General features: G+C 35.7%; 1 protein-coding gene across 10 annotated transcripts in view; it reads left to right on the top strand.

Moving 5' to 3' along the window:
- The window catches only part of Peak1 (pseudopodium enriched atypical kinase 1), a 210,278-nt gene that overhangs the window by 107,787 nt on the left and 82,901 nt on the right, over positions 1 to 19,590 (top strand). The window contains exon 4 of one of the 10 annotated variants that reach the window (XM_027415022.2): positions 15,730 to 15,777. The exons of the other annotated variants lie outside the window; for them this stretch is intronic. The gene's annotated coding sequence lies outside the window, so the exon portion shown is untranslated. The remainder of the gene's footprint in view (positions 1 to 15,729; positions 15,778 to 19,590) is intronic. 10 annotated transcript variants of the gene reach the window in all.

Below are 19,590 nucleotides of genomic sequence, written 5' to 3'. Positions count from 1 at the left end.
ACAGTCCAAGGGGAATCCAGTGCCCACCTCTGGCTTCTGTAGGCACCAGGCAGGCACATACATGGTGCATATATTTGTATACATGCAGGTAAACATTCATGCATATAAAATAATAAAATAAATCTTTAAAAAAATTAACAAATACTATTTTGATTTATAAGACAAAGAAAACAGATCTCATAAAATGTATTGTTAAGACTTTCTTCTATGTTTCTTAGAATAGATTTCCAGAATTATTGTGAATTCTTCTAAATGTGTGGTAAAATTAACCAGTGTAACTTCTTTCAGGCCTGGGGTTGGGGCCTAGTGGGAAATGAGTGAGGGTTAAATTTCACGTGAAGATTTTTTTTTTAAGAAATATTTACTGGGCTTGGAAAGTATCTAGGTTCATAGATTGTTTGATTGGCATTCATGAAGCCCTGGTTTCTGTTCCCAGCACCATATAAATCAAGCATGGTGATACATGCCTGCAATTCCATCATTCTGGAAGTTGAGGCACTAAGATCAAAAGTTCAAGGTCATCTTCAGCTATATGGAGAGTTCAAAGCCAGCCTGGGCTACATGAAACCCTGTCTCAAAAACTCTTAAAAACAACAACAAAAAAATCATTTAATTTTTTTTTTAATGTGCGGTATACATGCTTGTATACATGTATGGGTGAGTGTGTATATATCTGTAAATGGTCTATTTTTTTGATTATCAGTAGAATACTGTCAGTCACTATTAATTTTCCTTTGGGGTCAGTGTGCTTTTGTATTTATTATATTATATCAACCCTTTCACATACTCAGGGATTTCACTGATAGAGAGTGGGTAGGTGTAATGTGTGCCAGCAAAACATAGTGGATAGAAAGAAATTTGTTTAAGATTTATTTATTTATTTATTTATTTATTTATTATGTACACACTATTCTGCCTGCATGTCTATCTGCAGGCCAGAAGAGATTTGCTGAAAAAACAAGTACAGTAATGGTGTGCTGAATGTTTTCTTGTCAATGACAGACCGATGCCTCCTAATAGTCCTATAAGATGGCATTATTTAGTGAGTCTATTTTTGTAAGTCCACTATGATGCTCACACAGTGAGAACGCTTTCCAACACACTTATCAGAATGTAGATGTATGAAACCATGCACAGCTATTTTGCATAATGACATTTCTTCAACATTATCATGCTCTTCCCCTCCCCCAATCTGATTCTAAGTACATATTTTCACTCTTCGGTGCATATCAGATGCACTAAAACCACTTCTGTTGTTATCTCTTTCCTGCTCACCACTCTTTCCTCTTCCTCTTCCTCCTCCACCTTCACCAGGGGTAGAGATCTAACCCAGTATGTCACTCACACTAGGTAAATTGTTACCACTGGGATTTACACCTCGTCTCACCCCCACTACCCAAATCAGCCCTCTAAGCTGCCTCTTAAAAATGCAAGTGTTTGAGCTCTAGCTCACATTTGCTAGCATCTATAGGAATGTTACTCAAGTATCTGTAATTTGAAAACTATCCCAGGTCATAGTAAGAATCATTAAAAATTGAAAACTTCTAAAGAGTGGTAAAAAGAGAAAGAAACATATTCTTTAGTTAGCTATAGCTGAGACCAAAGTTCAGATATTCTGCAGCATAGGAGTATGACCTAGACCCGAATCAGGCTAAAGATAGCTGTCTGATCTTTAATTTCCATGCCTGTAGAATAGGAATGGTAATTCTTTGTAAAGTAGTGGAAAATCAAAAGAGATAGCAGGTTGTCATATTGTAATTCTACTAAGAAGAATTTATCCTCAGTTTCCATCTTCACCTGTAAAAAATAGTATACTCTTACAGCATCCTTTTCTACATCCCAAAGAATATTTATGCAGAACTTCCCATGATACCTTTTAATTAGACCAATTTACTCTGGTCTTTGAGCTTTCCCATAGATTTATATTTATAGGGCTACTTAGAAAAAGTGGCAAAGAAAGTCAGTGGCATTTTGGTCCTCAGTTCCCCAGTATCCTTTGGAGTAGCTAATTATCTTTGAAGCCAGTTTCAAAATATTCTTTGTCTTGTTTATTAACATGTATATTGATGTTATTATGATGTTATTATGTACATTTGTTTTACTTGAAATACTTCAGAATAAATACCCAGTAATGGGATGCAGACACACACACACACACACACACACACACACACACACACACACACACACACGGAGAAGAAAGCTATTTTTCTATTTTCTGATCCTGACATTACTCACATATCCTTTTATTTTCAGTAGTTACAAACTTGATGGAATTGAAATATATTGATGTCTTTTTTTATTTCAGCTTTGATTAAATAATTAAAGCCTAATGCTAAGAGTAGAGACTTAATTTATATGACCTTGGCCAGCATTTATTTTCTTTAAGTTTTTTTTAATTTCATTTTGCATTCCAGCCACAGTTCTCCCTTCCACTCCTCCTTCCACCATCCCATCCCCACTTCCCCCCTATGCCCACCCCCATCCACTCCTCCCACAGGGTAAGGCTCCCATGGGGGATTGACAAAGCCTGGCCCATTAAGTTGAGGCAGGTCCAAGCCCATCCCTCCTGCATTAAGGCTGAACATGGTATCCTCTCATACAGCTACACAATTGTCTCCCATGTGCAAAGGGCCTAGTGTGGTTGGTCCCATGGAGGCTCCAAGGTCTAGCGTTCGTGAGTTCCCACAAGTTTGGTTCAGCTGTCTTTGTAGATTAGAGGAAATCTTTAGAGACAGCTGAGCCTAACATTTATTAAGGTCATGGCTGGCTACAGTCTCTTGTGAAATGGACATTTACAGTGTCTTCTCATTGAAGAGGCTTCTCCCTTTATTTAGTTTGTTGGTTTGATCATAGAATATAGTAAATGTACTTATTTTTTTAATTTAAACATTGTTAAGTGTTTGAAATTCTATAACATCATCTTTATTATACTCTTTTGCTTCTTTTATTCATAGGATTGCCATACATGTAAGTCATATATACATACATGTTGAGCATCAGTAACTTAAAATTTCAAAATCTGAAATGCTCCAAAATCTACAGCTTTTTGAGTTTTGATGTGATGTCCTACATTGAAAATTCTAACCTTGAGACTTTGGGGGTTTTGTGTGTGTATAAATTTATTTAAATACCATATACAGTTACCTTTCAGCTGTGGATATAAAATATAAATGAAACATTAGTGAATTTTGTGTTTAAACTTGAATCCTATCCTTGCCCCACCCCCCCAAAAAATTCTAAAATCTGAAACACTTTTGATCTTTTAGATAATTATTCCAGAAAAGGGATACCCTGACTATGAAAAAATTATATTTTTGCAAGCTTCTATGCCAGCAACACTTGTATATTTCTGGGCTGGAATATCTTATGGAAAAATGCTACTACCAGAACCCACAGCAGATGAGGCTGTAATGGATAGTCACCTATAGCTTCAGAAATCTTTCAACTATTGGAATCTTGGCTATTTACAGAACCATTATATGTAACCTCAGTCAATGAGTTATATTGTCAACTATCTGTAGGCCCTTTGTGAGCATACCAAAAAAAAAAAAAAAAAAAAAAAAAAAAAAAAAAAAAAAAAAGGACTGTTGTTGGGGAAATAATCTAGAGATACACACAACCTAAGGTATTTGGGTTTTTGATAAATAGGGAGCCACTGTAAGCTTTCTGGAAAGCAAATTCTCTTGTAAAGTGAATTGAGAAACATTATTTTAGTGGCAATATATGGATACAGTTGGAGAAGGCCTACAGGCAAAGACAAGCAATACATTGACTTCTAGAGAGATCTAGGTATGAAAGGTGACCAAGGACATGATCAGTGGGAACAAAAGAAAAAAAAAAAAATCTTGATTTCACTGGGTGTTTTTAAATACATTTCCCTACAAATAGTAGGGAATAAAATAAAATCTTAAGACATACTGACATAGCAGTGTACAGAAATCTCTACGTGCTGTCAGAAATTAGGGACTCTGGGTAATCCATTAGGTAGTGTGTGCATTAACTTAAGGCTTCCTTTGCCCCTTTGTATGCTAGAGCCCAGCAGGAAACACTGGCTTATCCCTGGAGGAAGTGTCTCTATGGAACATGCTTACTGAATGAAAAGCTTTTGTTTGAAACTAACTGACCCTTCTAAAACCGTGTTGTTGTTTTTTTTAAAGAGCTTATTCAACTGAGTCAGACTTTGCCCATCTGGTAAGTTAGAGATAAATCAAGGTCAACAGCCGTATTGCTCTAAAAGAGCTGCAGTGTACTGGGGAAGGCAATTAAGCGTGTTTTATTGAACAATTTGAACATCGAGGTGGATCACTAACCACTTTCCATATTGTGTTAGCCGGGTTAGCCTGTGTTTTCTTGGTGATTTTTGTGGGAGAGTGCAAGACTGTTTAGTTTGCAGAGTTAGAAAATGGAGAAAGCAAAAGTGGGAGACTAGAAACCAGGTAATGCCTTGGACTCTTTCAGTTTTGTTTGGTAACATTTCTGTTGTTAATATTGTAAATAAAAAGCTGTTTCAGAAATAAAGCAATGTATGTTGTTAAAATCTATCCAAAGGGATATAGTTTTAACCCTATCTTCATTGTCATTCAGACTTAGTGTTTTTGATAGACATAACAAATATAAATAGTAAATAAAACAAGCCTAGAAATCTCTAGCATGAGACTATAGTTTTCCCTTGAAAATACACACATTGTCACCCCTCAGAACCTTCAGAGTTGTTATTTTCAGTGAAGGATGTGTCAGCTATATGGGGTTTGTTTGTATGTGTGTGTATATATGTAATAGGATAGTAGTAATGGCAATTATTTAATAAATTGAAACATTTTCTCTATGACCAGATGCATTATTGCTTTTCCTAAAAGACTAGTCTTACTTGAGTAGTGGCTGCATAAGACAAGTAAGTTATTTCTACATCTTTTTCTTGACAAAAAAATAAATAATAATCTTTTTTGTTTGGTTGGTTTGGGTTTTGAGCTAGGGTCTCACTATTTATCTGGAGTTGACTATGTAGACCAGGCTGACCTTGAACTCCTAGAGACCCACCTGCCTCTGCCTCCTGAGTGCTGGGGTTAAAGATGTGCACCACCATACTAACACACACACACACACACACACACACACACACACACACACACACACACACACACACACACACTTCCTGTGATAATATCCAGATTGCATACTTAATTAGTTAAATTACAAAGAAAACTTTGAATTTGGATGAGGAAACCTTGTCCTTACAATGGATTTTATTCCCATGGAACATATCTTGGGCCCTGGTCATTTAAGATTAGCCATGTGCTACAGTTTATTTGTTGATCTTGTATAGAAGCTAAAGCTGAGACAGTAAGAGATAGGTGAAACCAGGTTCCTTCCAGATTGGGTTGAAAGAATGAAGCAATGGCTTTAAAGTTCACTTAGCAAGTGAAGTAAAAGCCATTATTATAACTCACATGAGTACAAGTACCTGAAGAGTTTAGAAACTAGGGGCAGATCCCCTGGAGAATTAAGGAAGTTGTGAGCTACCTATTACGGGTGCCGAGAACTGCAAACTCTGGTCCTTTACAAGAACAGTGTCTAATCTTCTTTCCTGCCCAACCTCTCCAGCTCCAACAACATATAATATTAATCAAATAATAGAAGAGGAATAAAAACACTTGTTCTTCCCAAAGGCTTTGTTGGCTGTGGGCAAATTTTTATTCTTTTAGACTAGTACTGGCCGTCAGTAACTATAAGCTGCATTACAATGAAAATCATTGGGTTAAAGATTGTAACAAGGTGATAAAGTACTTAGCATGGGCAAGTCCCTGCTTAATCCTCAAAGTCAAAAATAAACTGGCTATAATACATTTTAAAAATCATTGCTTTCAATTTTAAAAAATCTATTTAAATGTATAAGTGTTTATTTACATGCATCAATGTATATCCACCATATGCATACCTTGTGCATGCAAGAGGCCAGAAGAAGGATTCAGATCCCCAAGAACATCATGGATAAATGTGAGCTGCCATGTGAGTGCTTAGAACTGAACCTGGCCCCTCTGCAAAAGCAGAACTGAGCCAACTCTCCAGCCCCCTGCTTTTTCAGTCTTTGATGAGCATACTAAAACAGAGTAGCTCAGCAGCGCTGAAAAAAACCCAGAAACATGACATCTCTAAGATGCTAGAAAGGTACTATCAAAGGTCTAGCTAGTCATTCTTTTGGCTAAATAGGTGCGGTTGGGCTGGGTAGTGTTGGGCTGGGTAGAGGGTCTCCTATAGTCCACAATGTCATTGGATTTGCTATGTAGCTGAGGTCTCACTCCACTTCCTATCACCCAGATGGCTGTGATTACAGGATTTGCTGCCATGCCCAGCTAAACATTTGTCCTTATTACTCATAGCTCCCATCCTTATTCTGGATTTATTTTTACCTATAATATTAGCTGTTTGTGGCATTTAGTTTGTAATTTCAAACTATTTCGTAATATTTACTCTTTCTGTAATGTCTGTAAGACACACCTCTTTTTCATGAGAACTCTGTGCTTTGCTTCATGGCTGTAGGCTTCCAAAGGAGCTTTCCTGCTTCTCTTTGTTTGAGAGAGAGAGAGAGAGAGAGAGAGAGAGAGAATGTCACTGAGGCCAACTGATTAGAAGGGATTTTTCCCATTTTATTAACGAACATGTGCTTTAGAATAGGACCTGGGCTGTGTGACCTTGGGAAAATTAGTTAATTTTTTTTGACATTTCCATTTCTTCTATAAAACCAAAATAAAATGAAAATTGGAATCACTAGTTATTGGAATAACTAGTGATTAGCAGTAATGTATGTTAAATACCTGGTATAATATCCTATAGACCTACAGAATAATAATATTTGACAGTATATAGTTAAACAAAGGGAGAAAACAAGTCATTAAAAATGATTTAATTTTCTCACTGTCAGGCATTTCATTAACAGTTTCCTAACAGAGAAAAAAAGCGTGAGTTGATTTCTTTTTGTTTGGTTTTGAATTTTGATACAGGTCTTGTTTAAAGCTCAGGTTGACTTGAAACACATGATCCTCCTGCAACATTCTCCACTAGCACTGATGAACTGGTTTTCTGTGAAAGAAAACTAAACACTAAACTTAAGTTTTTACTTCTGCTTTACTCCATGTTTAAACAGGTCATTCAAGTTCATTGGAGGACTTAGAGTCAAATCACCTTCTGAAAGTCTATTAAACATACTTGGCAGAGAATAAATTTTAGATGCCCAACCTTATTTTTGTCTTTTCAAGGACATTGATTCCACTCTTCTTTCTTGCCTGGATTTGTTAGGCTGACATGCCCAAATAGTACCATTCTTATTGCATCTTTTCCTGAGTGTTCTAGTACAGGGGAGAATGATTAGGAGCAACACAGCTGCACACTGGGGAGTGACATAAAACTGGCAGTACACTGGTAAGCTTGGGAAGACAACATTTGCTCATTTACTGATGATTTTAAGCAGAAACTTTGATTTGGCCCAAAACTACTACAGGTTTTCAAATAAGTATTTTAGTTGCTGTTCAAATCCTTCATGCTGTTTCCTAGTGCATTGTACAATATAAGTGTATAGGCTATAATCCGTTTTGTTTTAATTTCCCTTTTTCTGTCACATTAGCTAGTTTCTTATAGTGGGCATAAAATGTTTACCCTGTTAGATGCTTCATAGCAGAGATTTTCAGTAGCACATGTATTTCAGAATGATCTATTAGCCATATTGCATCAATGTGAATTCTAGCTGATGGAACCCTCATCTGTAAGAACACTCTGTCAGTCCCCTTGGGCTTAGCAATGCAGATCCCTGCTGTCATCTGTCTCACTTCAAAGCTAATTGAAACCAGTCAGCCTATATTTCAAAATATCTGTGCATATTACCAACCATCTGGCTGTTCACAAATAATGAAGACATTTAATATCAAACCTTGGTAATGTGCTACCCTCTCACCTCTAAAAAGCAAATCCTATATAGGACACACATAGTCTTACTCTAGTATCTGTTTGCAACAGAGCGATCATTAGAGTCCCCAAACTCATAACAATTTAATGCAGTCTACCCCATGTGACTGACTGTGATAGATGTCCAAAATGATCTTTGCTGTGTTCATTCAGAATTGCAAAGACAGCAAGGTTGATGTTTGACCATTAAATCTAGAATATCAAAAGCACATTGCGTGTGGGTAAAGGGCATACCCAACTGTTTTTAGTAACTTAATAGTTTATTTTCTTAATTATTAAAGCAAGAACTATTGAATAAAATGTTTATGATGCAAAATATGCATTTCTGTTTAACATTTTGTTATTTATTAGTCTTGTAATCTTTAAAATTAGGTTTATGGTTATTTTTAGCAAAGTTGGGATTTTACATACTTTGTTATTAGTCTTTTTTAACTTAAAAAGTAATTTATAAACAGTTTTCAATTAAGTAGCCTCTTCCACTATATTCTATAACTATATAATATTCTGGCATGTTACAGTATCCTCTTAAGTAACCAGTTCCCTGTTACGGGATGCCTTTCTCTCATTTCTCTGTTATAAGTAGCACACTTACTTGTACATGCAGATAAATCTTTGAACAGATCATTGACTTCTTAGTTAAATTCCTAGAACTTAATTGTGATATCAAAAGACATGTAAATTTTTAATGTGTTTTGTTTGCTTTTCTTTTTGTCTCATACTGGGTATATTTTGATACTTATTGCCATAGCACTCTTAGAAAAATAAAACCAACAACAACAAAAAAAAAAAAACTGTCCTCTTACAACCTGATTTGTTTTGTAGTCTTAGAAGTATGTGGATGGAAAGTCGATACAGCTTGACCAACAGTTAAACATGGACTCCTTGTTTGCAGTTTTAGAGTACTTTGGTAGCTGACTAACTGGTTCTCACTGTTGTCTTGACTTCTGTGGATTTTAGTGAGGTTTTTGCTGTGATGCATATATATACATTATATATATATATATATATATATATATATATATATCCATATTTGTCAAGTATCTATCAGCTCCTATCATACAGTAAGCAATGAGCTATTTCCTGTATTTGAGTAAGATATTCTAAGTGGCAATCAACATCGTTGCAGCCTCTAGTGGTGGTGGTGGTGGTAGGGGTGTAACAGTGAGTACTGAACCCAGAGCCTTTACTTCCTTTGAAAATAATAAAACTCCAATTATATTTTACTTTTGTCATGTTTAAATTGTTAATCTCTTTGAGTGCATTCATTCTTTTTTGTGGAGGAGGGAGACATTGTTGATGTCTACATTCACAATGTGTAAGAAACAGTAGTTAGGTGTGATTCAAAAGAAGTTACTTAACAGTTGTAATAATGAAAGAATTCCTTGTTGATAAATGTATCAAATTCTAAGATAATTTAGTGGGTTTTTTAAAAATTAGTTAACAAAAGTAGAGTGCTTTGAAGATAATGAGCACTTTCTATGCTAAATACTGGTTCTGGAGGGTATTTCCTTTTCTGGTGGTGACAGTGTGAAAGCCACCTTCACTTTCATAGGATCACAATAAAAAGGATTTTAGTCTTCACAGTTCAGACTGTTACATATATGTGAACACCGATGTACCTGGAGCATAGACAACCCTGTAACATTTTGCTTAATTGCAACTTTACATTCTACTGGGAAGAAAATATGGAGGAAAGGCTCCCTTTTAATTTGCTCTATGTAGGTCTATCATATATAGGTCTACCACATATTAAAGGGCACTTATCTGATACCAAACCCCTTAAAACCACAATCCATAAATTTCACCAACAAGATGAATCTGGCTTACAAAGAGAATTTTTTATATTGGTTTGCTTTTAAAATAGCACTTGTTATTTAAACAGACAATGAGTATATTCCCTGTATAGTATTAGCAAAGTTTAATCTTCTGTTGAGAGATTATTAAAGAATTTTAAGTCTGTCATTCAGTCATTTGTTGAATCATCTCATTTTCATTCTTTTCTATCTTTCTGCCAGTGGCCTAATTATGATTTCATTACCTTCCACCTGCATTTTTAGAACTTCCTCCCTATTAATCTCCTAAATACGGTCGCCTTCCATATTGCAGTTCATTTTTATCATACAAATATATTAATCTGATTCTAAAATAATGGATATAATTATATTACCCTTCTGCCTAAAATATATATTTGATTGGCTGTGTTCCTAGATCTAGCTGGCATTCAACAATTTAAATAATTTAATCCTGCCCTTGTATTACAGCGTTATTTCCTGCATCACTGTTCATATAATTCTTTACCATTAGGCCTCTCCTTGAATGACCCTGTACATCCTACACTTCTACATTCTTACCACCTCATTTCTCTTGGAGCCACAAACCACCTGCAGACTGTGAGATACTGAATGGGTGGTAGTGGATCGTGTTAAAACCTGTAGCCTTTCTGGTTTTGTGAACCAAAAGAGAGCGATTATGAAGTCTAAGGAAATGCACCCTGGAAGACAATAAACTCATGCTCATTTGTCTTTTATTTTCTGCCTACATTATTGACTGAGTCTTGAACTTTACATGCTCCAAATAGACTCTGATCTGTCTGGAAAAAAGCAAAACATCTGCTGTGTGAGTGAAAAAAAAAATATTTCAGTGAGATTTATAGTCATCTGCTGAAACAAAGAAAACTACTCAATAGAGAAAAATGACAGAATCAAAAAGCACAGGATAAAATTCAGAATTACTTGACATACAAAGAACTGAGGAAATGGAGCTGTTGAAAGATGATCAGTTAGTTTCAACCCCCAAATGAGCCAGATGTTGGAATTAAACCAGGGTTTTAACATAGCTATTAGAGGTATTGTCAGCAAGGTAAAACAACAAATGTTTCACTGCATGAAAATCTCAACAGAAAAAAAAAATGAAAGTAATTAAAAAGCCAAGTGCATATACTAGAACTGAAAAATACTAATTCTGAAATGAAAATTTCATTGGGTGGTCTTACCAGCTGAATAAAACAACAGAGGAAAAAGAAAGGAGTTCAAATTATCCAAGTAAATAAAATAAAATAAAAATAAAATGTCAAGGCAAGGGGAAATAAACAGACCCTCAAAAGGCCATGAGATGGCACTCAATGACCAAATGTACATGAATTGTAATATTAATAAAAGGAGGGAGGGAACGGAACATAAAGGAAACTTGAATAACGGGTAAAATTTTCATACATCAGACGAAAGACAACAATTTGCAACTACAAAATGCTAATTAAGCCAAGCCAAATATACACAAGGGAGCCCTACCCAAGCTGTGTCCTAGTCAAATGATGAGTGCTGAAAGACAGAAAATCTTGAAAACTACAGAGAAACATGTCGTGTTATATATGAAGGAACTATTTAACATGATTAATGGATGTTTGACTTCTAATCAGAAACCCGTTGAGGATGGAAGAAGAGAGAACAACATTCTTAAACACTAAACAAAAATAATCAGTCTAGAACTTTATACTCAGTGGAAGTATTCAATAATAGAAGCAAAATAAAGATTTTCAGATCAAGGAAAGCCGGGAAAATTCAGTACCATTAGATCTGCATCAGCCTCACCCTGCACAAATGTTACAAGCATCCATCCAGGCTGAAGATAAATAATTCTAGACAAAAGCTTGAATCTTGAATGAAAAACATGAAAAATGCTAGGTATCTGGGAGAAAGGTAGGGACCTCATTTTAAATGTTTCTCTTAATTTTTTTGATAGTCTATATAGTCGTTTTTAACCAAAATTCTATCATATTTTGAGATTTATGCTGGGAGGTGCATGTGGGCCTGTGTAATTACATGCCTGTATTTTATGGGAAGTAATCCCATAAATTATTTATAATCCCATTATTAAGTACAGTGGACCTAGAAAGCTTAAGGATATATTCTGTAATCCTTAAGGACAACTTATATAAAGAATGTAAAATATAGTGATAGAAATTCAGTAAAAAGGGGCCCGGAGAGATAGTTCAGCAGTTAAAAGTGCATAATTCTCTTCCAGAGGACCTGAGTTCATTTTCCAGCACTTACACAAGGTGATTCACAATGACCTGTACTGCCACTCCAGGGGGGTCAGCAACTCTGGCCTCCATCTCCTGCACTTAGTTTCACACACATAATTTTAAAATAATAAAAAATAGCAAAAAGTATCTTAATCCAATAAAAAATTAAATTGGAATTCAATCTGAGCCTAAAACTACATACTATGTGTGCTCAATAACATGGTAACTATTTCAAAATGCATGCAGCAAAAATCGACAAAATTAAAGAGCAAAATAGACTTTAATCACACTTGATTTTAACACCACTTTATTGAATGAATTATCTGAATAATATTCCAGCAACTCACCTTAGCTGGTGTTCATTTAACACTGCACCATGTAATGATATAATGTGTATTCTTTTTTGGTATGCTATCAGAATATAACCTCATGTGGGCCAAAAACAAGTCTCAAATTTTAAAAGAATAAACCTTAAAGTTTGTTTTCTGACCCCAGTGAAAAAGTAGAGGTCAGCAGCAAGATGATCTGTGAAAAGTATAAATTATTGCCAGGATGTGGTTGCGCACGCCTTTAATCCCAGCACTTGGGAGACAGATCTTTGTGAGTCCAAGGCCAGGCCTGATCTACAGAACTAGTTTCAGGACAGCCAAGTCTGGTACAAAATGAAACCCTGCTTCAGGTTAGAAAAGGTAAGGAGATGTCACAAACTAATTAAAATATTTCAACTGATAATGAAAGCAGAACATACCAAAATTTGTAAAAATATGTGAAAGTTTTAATCTAAAGGAAATTGTGTCTTTAAATGCCTGTGTTACATAAGAGGAAAAATTTCAATATAATGGTTGAATTGATAAACTGATTGTAAAATTTATAAAATAATAATAATAATAATAATAATAATAATAATAATAATAATAATAATACAGGACTAGAAAAGCCAAAGCAACACTGAAAACAAAATTGGAGGACATGCACCATCATCATTGGTAATTAAGAAAGTGTAAAGAAAAACAAATAGTTGAGTAGAAAAGAAATAGAGTCCAGAACTGGGCGCATCTTTATGTTGTCAGTTATTCATTTCCTATACAAGCATGTCAAGGCCAGTCACTGGGAAAGAGGTCCATCAGTGATCAGTGCTGAGACAATCAGCTGTGTCAGGTGGGGAACACAACCTTTTCTTTCACCTCACAGTGAACAAAAATTAGCTTAAAGTAGATTATTAATGCTAAATATCAGTTCAGTCTTCAAACACACAGACCAGTGTTAATGGCCTTAAAGTTGCTGGGATTTATAAAGTAAATGTCAAAATCATAAAGTTTTTAAAAATCAGAAAAACTGTTTCTTCAGTTATCTGACTCAGAGATCAGCAGGCTATTTGCAGAATGAAGGGTGAGGCTGGCGGGGGTGGGGTGGGGTAGGGTAGAGAGCAGGGTATGCTGCTGTGGCCAGGCATTTCCATTGAATCTCTACCTGCTTTCTTACCAAGGCAGAGCTGAATGCAAAGACTGCATCCCCTGTGAAGCCTATACTTATTATCCAGCCTCTCCAGAAAATATTTGCCAATCTGCAGTCTAAGCTTCAGTTTCACAAAACGGTAATGAAAATGGAAAAGCAAGTTTAAGAAAGGGAAATAATAACAGAAATAAACAGAGAAAATGCAAGAAAACAAAAGCTTGTTCTGCTAAAGCTATACACGTACGTGCACTAAGAACTGTACTCCAGAGTTTGAAATTTGATCTCTTTCCACCCCAGCACTGTTTGGTGTGGCAGTCTAAGGAAGGGTTCTGTGCCCTCATCATTACGCTGGCTTTGCAACTATATACAAGTAAAAATCACAAACTGCAGCTTAAACTTGGTGGACTTTACTGTAAGTAAGAAGGCCTTCTTAAAAAGAAAAATAATCCTGTCCACCATGTAAGCCCAAATTTATAATATTTATAAAACCTACCTTTATTCTTTCTGCTAAAAACTCTCTATTCTAAAATTTTCATCATTCCCTGTGTTTTGCTGTTTGTATACTTCTACTCCCCTACTAGTCTAATTTCTTTTCAGGCAGGACTCCTATTTTACCCAAAGCCTGATGACTACAAGTCTTCTCTTTGTTGTGGTTTTGTCGGGGAGGGGAGAGAAGAGGGGAAAGAGTTTGCATGTACATGTGGAGGCTACAGATCAGCATCGAGTTTCTTCCTGTATCACTCTCCACCTTATGTTTTATGTCAGCAGCTCTCACTGAACCCAGATCTCAGCAGTTGACTGGGCAGTAAGCTCCTGGGAATCCTTCTGTCTCCACCAGGCAGCTGAATAAGCTACCCCCCAATCCCAACCCCATCCAGTCCCCCCCCCACTACCACCACCATCCCCCATCCCCACCTGCACTGGGTGTTTTTCATGGGTGTTGGAGATCTGAATTCGGGTTCTCATGCTTGTATTTATCAACTAAGTCTTTTCCCAGCCCTCATGACTGTCTCCTCTTGTTCAAATACATAGGATAAAACTCCTCTGTACTTGGTAAGTTTCTTGGTCATTCCATGTATTTAATAAATGAAAATGTACAGCTTTCAAAGTACATGAAGTTCAAGGAATAGTGATTTCTCGATGCATCTCTTTTATACACTTAAAAAAGCCCTTAAAACTCCCAGATTTTTTATTCTTATACTGATAGTAAAATAATAAAATATTATGTGGATCTTCATAGGGACCATTTGGGTAATAACTCAGGCTAGGGTTTTGAAAAGAGCTCAAAATGTTCTCAGATTAACTGTTTCTTACATAAGAAGCTATCTATAGGAAGCCAATCTCAGCAGGTAAGTAGCTTCTAGCCAAGACTGGTGACCTGATCTCTATTTCTGGAACTCACATGATGGACAGAGAGAATTGACTCCCACACATTGTCCTCTGACTTTCACACAAAAGCCAAGGCATTCATGAACACATACCCATAAAACACACAAATATTAAAATGATTGGCTTGTGGCATTAACTCTGAACGGATGGATTAGGTTTCACAGGAATTTTAAAGATAACACTGCCCTGGTTGTTTCTTGTAATAGGTCTGTTTACTAGTGTAAAGTTTTAAAAAGAACAGATACATAAGTTGTCCTCAGTTTAGCTTCCACCAGCTAAAAGCATGCTGTATTTAGAACAGGGGCATCCTACTATTTTGGTTTCTTTGGACTAATTAGACAAATAATTTTCTTTAGCTAACATTAAAAACACAAACTAGTGAATGCTCATGAGGAAAATAAAAAGGTCTGTGCACAATTTCATGGTCTCCTACTACCACAAATAAGCAAAAAAAATCCTCGCATGCTAATTATGAATGCATCATTTGGAAGGTCTTAAAATTTCTAAACAGATCCTAAGTTTGTGATCACTAATAAAGAAAATGAACATGTCTAAGTAATAAAACTGCCTTTTAAGGTATTTTTATTATGAAAGGTGAAGAGGGTAACATGAAATCAGATAGTTAACATTGTATTTGAGAAAGTATCGCATCAGCCTCAGGCTTGGGGAAGTAAATCATAATTCCATGAGTTCTGAATGTGCTCATCAGATATTTTGGTTCTCAGTTTTACTGTCACTGTGCCCCATTCTTGAAAATCATTGCTCATGATGTAGGTGTGCTGCCAAAATGTGATGATATGAATAAGGTATTATTGTGAAGTAAGGCTATTCATCTCTGGAAGATATGATGAATGATCACTAGACCTATGAACATCTAGTGAAGATACTATTAAATTTTTCTTTAGGTTGAATGTCAGACCACAGCTCTCTGCATTCTGCTTGAAAATTGACAGGTAATGGACACTGGAGTCACAAACAACCAAAATACTCATTATTTTCTCAGCAATCTTGAAGTCTGTTATCTTGGATACAAAAAATCTGAAATTCTTGTATCAGATCAAAAGGCAAAGCTGTATGATCTTTGCTATTCACAGGACTGTATTTAATTTACATGTCAAAACACATAAAATTAGTTGCCTTGATTTGAGCCTGCCATTATTTCAGGGTTTTTTGTTTTTGTTTTTGTTTTTTTGTTTTTTTTAATGCTGCTATGACTTGAAACATTGTACTGATCAGTTGATTTTTACTTTGGAGACTTCTGTTTAACTCATTTAAATGAGTAGTTAAATCCACTACAAATTCTAAATTTGTAAGGTAGTTTTAATGGTCAAGTCCTGGCATCTCTCACTCTCTCTCTCTCTCTGTATGTATGTATATATATAATATACATATTATATATTACATATATAATGGTTGATAACATGCTATAAATAATAAATTCTTGTTATTGTATGTCCTTGATTTGGCCATTTTCCATAAAGTAAATGTAGCTATAATCAATGCTAACACTTTTGAGGCATTTCTGAAATAAGCAATAATTTAGTCTCTTGGCCCTTGTGAAATTCAGTCTCAAAAATGATTTGCATGATGTCATGTATTTTTAATGTTTTTGTGCATAAATTTTCTTAATGTAGTATGTAATAGTACTTCATTACTCATAAGTTTGGGGCAGAAATAGCATTGTCTTTATTAATTTTATAAGTCCTTCTCTTTTATCACTAAGGTACCATCAGTAATGATGCCAATGAACAACAAAAATTAAGATTTTTTTTTTACTGCTTCATACTCCCTAAATTTCTTTGATTGGTTTTCCAGTTTCTTCAGTTCCCCTGGCTGCAGTCTGCTGAGACAAACTGTTTTTTTGCTTTTTTTTTTTTTTTTTTTTTTTTTTTGGGTGGGGGGTTGAGACAGAGTTTCTCTGTATTGCTTTGGAGGCTGTCCTGGAACTTGCTCTGGAGACCAGGGTGGCCTCGAACTCACAGATACCCGCCTGCCTCTGCCTCCCAAGTGCTGGGATTAAAGGCGTGTGCTACCAACGCCCGGCAGACAAACTAGTTTTAAAAACACAGGTTTTTTTTAGATCATAAAATTAAGCCATGCTCTTCATTTATATCCTAATAAGCTCACCATCAGTAAGTGATCTTAATTATTTCGCTATTAAATATGCTGCCACTTAGCTATAGAAAAAATTCGAGAAAACTATTTTTTTCATTTCTACTCTTTTGTCCTTATGATGCAGCCATTTATACACATAAATTTGCCAGCATTTTTTAAACAATGCCTTTCAAATTACAGTCCTTGAAAATTTGAACAAATTCCCTGCAAATTAAAGAAAGTACCTTACTAATTGCCTTGACTAAGTAGTCTTTGATCTATTTTTCTTTGAACATTCCTCCTTCCTCCATAATTTTTGTTTTGGGGACTTGTTTTCTTTTGCAGTGTTAGAGAAGCCATGCTAGAATTAAAAATATAATGATTTTTAAGTGACTGTTGTGAAAGTTAATTGACAGGAAATAGCAGATGTTGAGCCCCTGGCACAAAGTGGAGAACCAATGGGCATGGTAGGCAGTGCAATTGCCGAGTCACCATGAGTGTATGCAGTGTTTTATAGTACCAGTTGAACTGTGTACAATTGCAAAATAATGTACCAGCAGTGCACACATGCAAACCAGAAGTCACATATGCAAGAGCACATATGCATTTATTTTGTGTGACATTGCAGCATAGCATTGTCATATACAGACTTTACTCTAGATAACTACACAATTGAGTTACACACAAAAGAAACATACACATTTTAAAAATCTCAAAATTTTTAGAGTAAGTTTACAGTTTTGTGTGAGCCCACATTCATAGCTATCATGGGTCACACAAACTGTAGTTAGGGTACCCTAGCTTAGAATGGGGGAGGGAGGTTGACTCAATTTTTAAATTATGTCAGGAGTCTCTCTGACTATGTATGTGTCTTGTGTTGTTGAATCCAGAAGAGAAAAAGTTACATAGTAGCAGAATTAACATAATTTTAAAATTTTAGGAACCTGATTTATCTTTTGACCCATTCAGGGTCCCACAGAAAGTATCTGGAACCAAGGACAATTTTTCTTTTTGTTTATCTTCAAAAAAGGCTTTGAATCTAGAGAATTTGAATACTAGTTATCTAGAACCTACAATTTTATACCAGAGAAATCTGAAGAAATTATAAATTAGAAAAAATAGTGCAAAGAGAATTTGGGAACTGAGCATCTGGGGCCAGAGTACCAGAGTAACCACATTAACAACTGTAATAACACAACCTCAGGGTGTTCACTTGTCTAGTCTGTTTATCTGTATCATAAAAATGAGAAATCTCTTCAAACATTTATTTTTAAATTACATATTTTAGTTCAGATATCCTCACACCTAATAATTATTAGTTCTTCATCCTTGATCATAAGAAAAATATTTATCATATAGAAAATATCTTAACCAACCGGGCGTTGGTGGCGCACGCCTTTAATCCCAGCACTCAGGAGGCAGAGGCAGGCGGATCTCTGGGAGTTCGAGGCCAGCCTGGTCTCCAGAGCAAGTGTCAGGATAGGCTCCAAAGCTACACAGAGAAACCCTGTCATGAAAAACAAAACAAAAAAGAGAGAAAGAAAGAAAAAGAAAGGAAGAAAGAAAGAAAAAGAAAATATCTTAACTTTACCTGGGGCTGATGATACACTCTTTTTTAATCCTAGCACATAGTAGGTCAAAGCTGCCTGGGGTGATGATACACTCTTGTAATCCTGGCACTTATTAGGTCAAGGCCAGCCTGGACTATATAACAAGTATCAGGACTGCCATGAGTACAGTGAGACCCTTTCTCAACCCCCTTCCCCACAAAAGGTATATAATCTTAATCTTGCAAGGACGAATAACTGAGTAAATATTAATGAAAAGTTTTATGAATACAACTAGAGAAATTCTGTTTTATATTATTTTAATAAGTTTTAAAATGGACTAAGCTTCCATGCCTTGGAGAACATGGGTTTGTGAACTAACAGATTAAAAACATGTTAGAGCTTTCATACCCTCTATAATCTGTTCATCTATTGAGACCTAACTTTGTTCCATATAAACAGCCCTAGGTGATATTTAAACGGGAAGTAAGTGGCACACCAGCTATGAAATGCCAGCTTGATCTTTTATAATACTCACTGAGGGTAGAAAAGTCAAAAGATAACCCACCTCTGACATGAGATAAACTTTGGTGGCTAACCAAAGTATCCCACACCCTTTTAAGTGTTTCTCTCTTATGACTAAAAGTCAGGCTACAGTGATTTGCCTTCTTATTTTAAGCTTTATTACTTTTGGTCATCGGAAGTGTTTTGGTTTTGTCACAGGCAGGGGAGGGCATAGCAACACAGTTGGCTCTAACTAGAGGAGTCCCCCACCAATAGAGACCTGTTCTTAGGTCTATAATGGCTACTACCGCCACTGTATCACAGAAAGAATCTCAAAGCCAGCTGTTGTGAAGCAAGGTTGAAATTTGTTGAGTAAATGTCAATTAGTGTACTTCCAAGTGAGCTTCTCAAGAGTCATATGTGTGTATGTGATTTTGTGGTATTGAAATTATATTGTTCAAAGGGTGTAATTTATAACTGGGTTGAAAGATTAAAGCCAAGGTTTAAATTATGGAGAAAAGTACAAGCTTGTGTAGTTATTTCTCTTGCCTTAAAGAATTTCCTTTTGTAGATGAAATTATAAGGTGATTTATGTAGTTCATCATTTCAGGTGTAGGTATG

This window comes from Cricetulus griseus, chromosome 4 (assembly GCF_003668045.3).
Source record: "Cricetulus griseus strain 17A/GY chromosome 4, alternate assembly CriGri-PICRH-1.0, whole genome shotgun sequence".
Taxonomy (NCBI): Eukaryota; Metazoa; Chordata; class Mammalia; order Rodentia; family Cricetidae; genus Cricetulus; species Cricetulus griseus.
The sequence above is the reverse complement of the archived record's forward strand: the minus strand, read 5'-3'. Positions and strand labels throughout refer to the sequence as shown.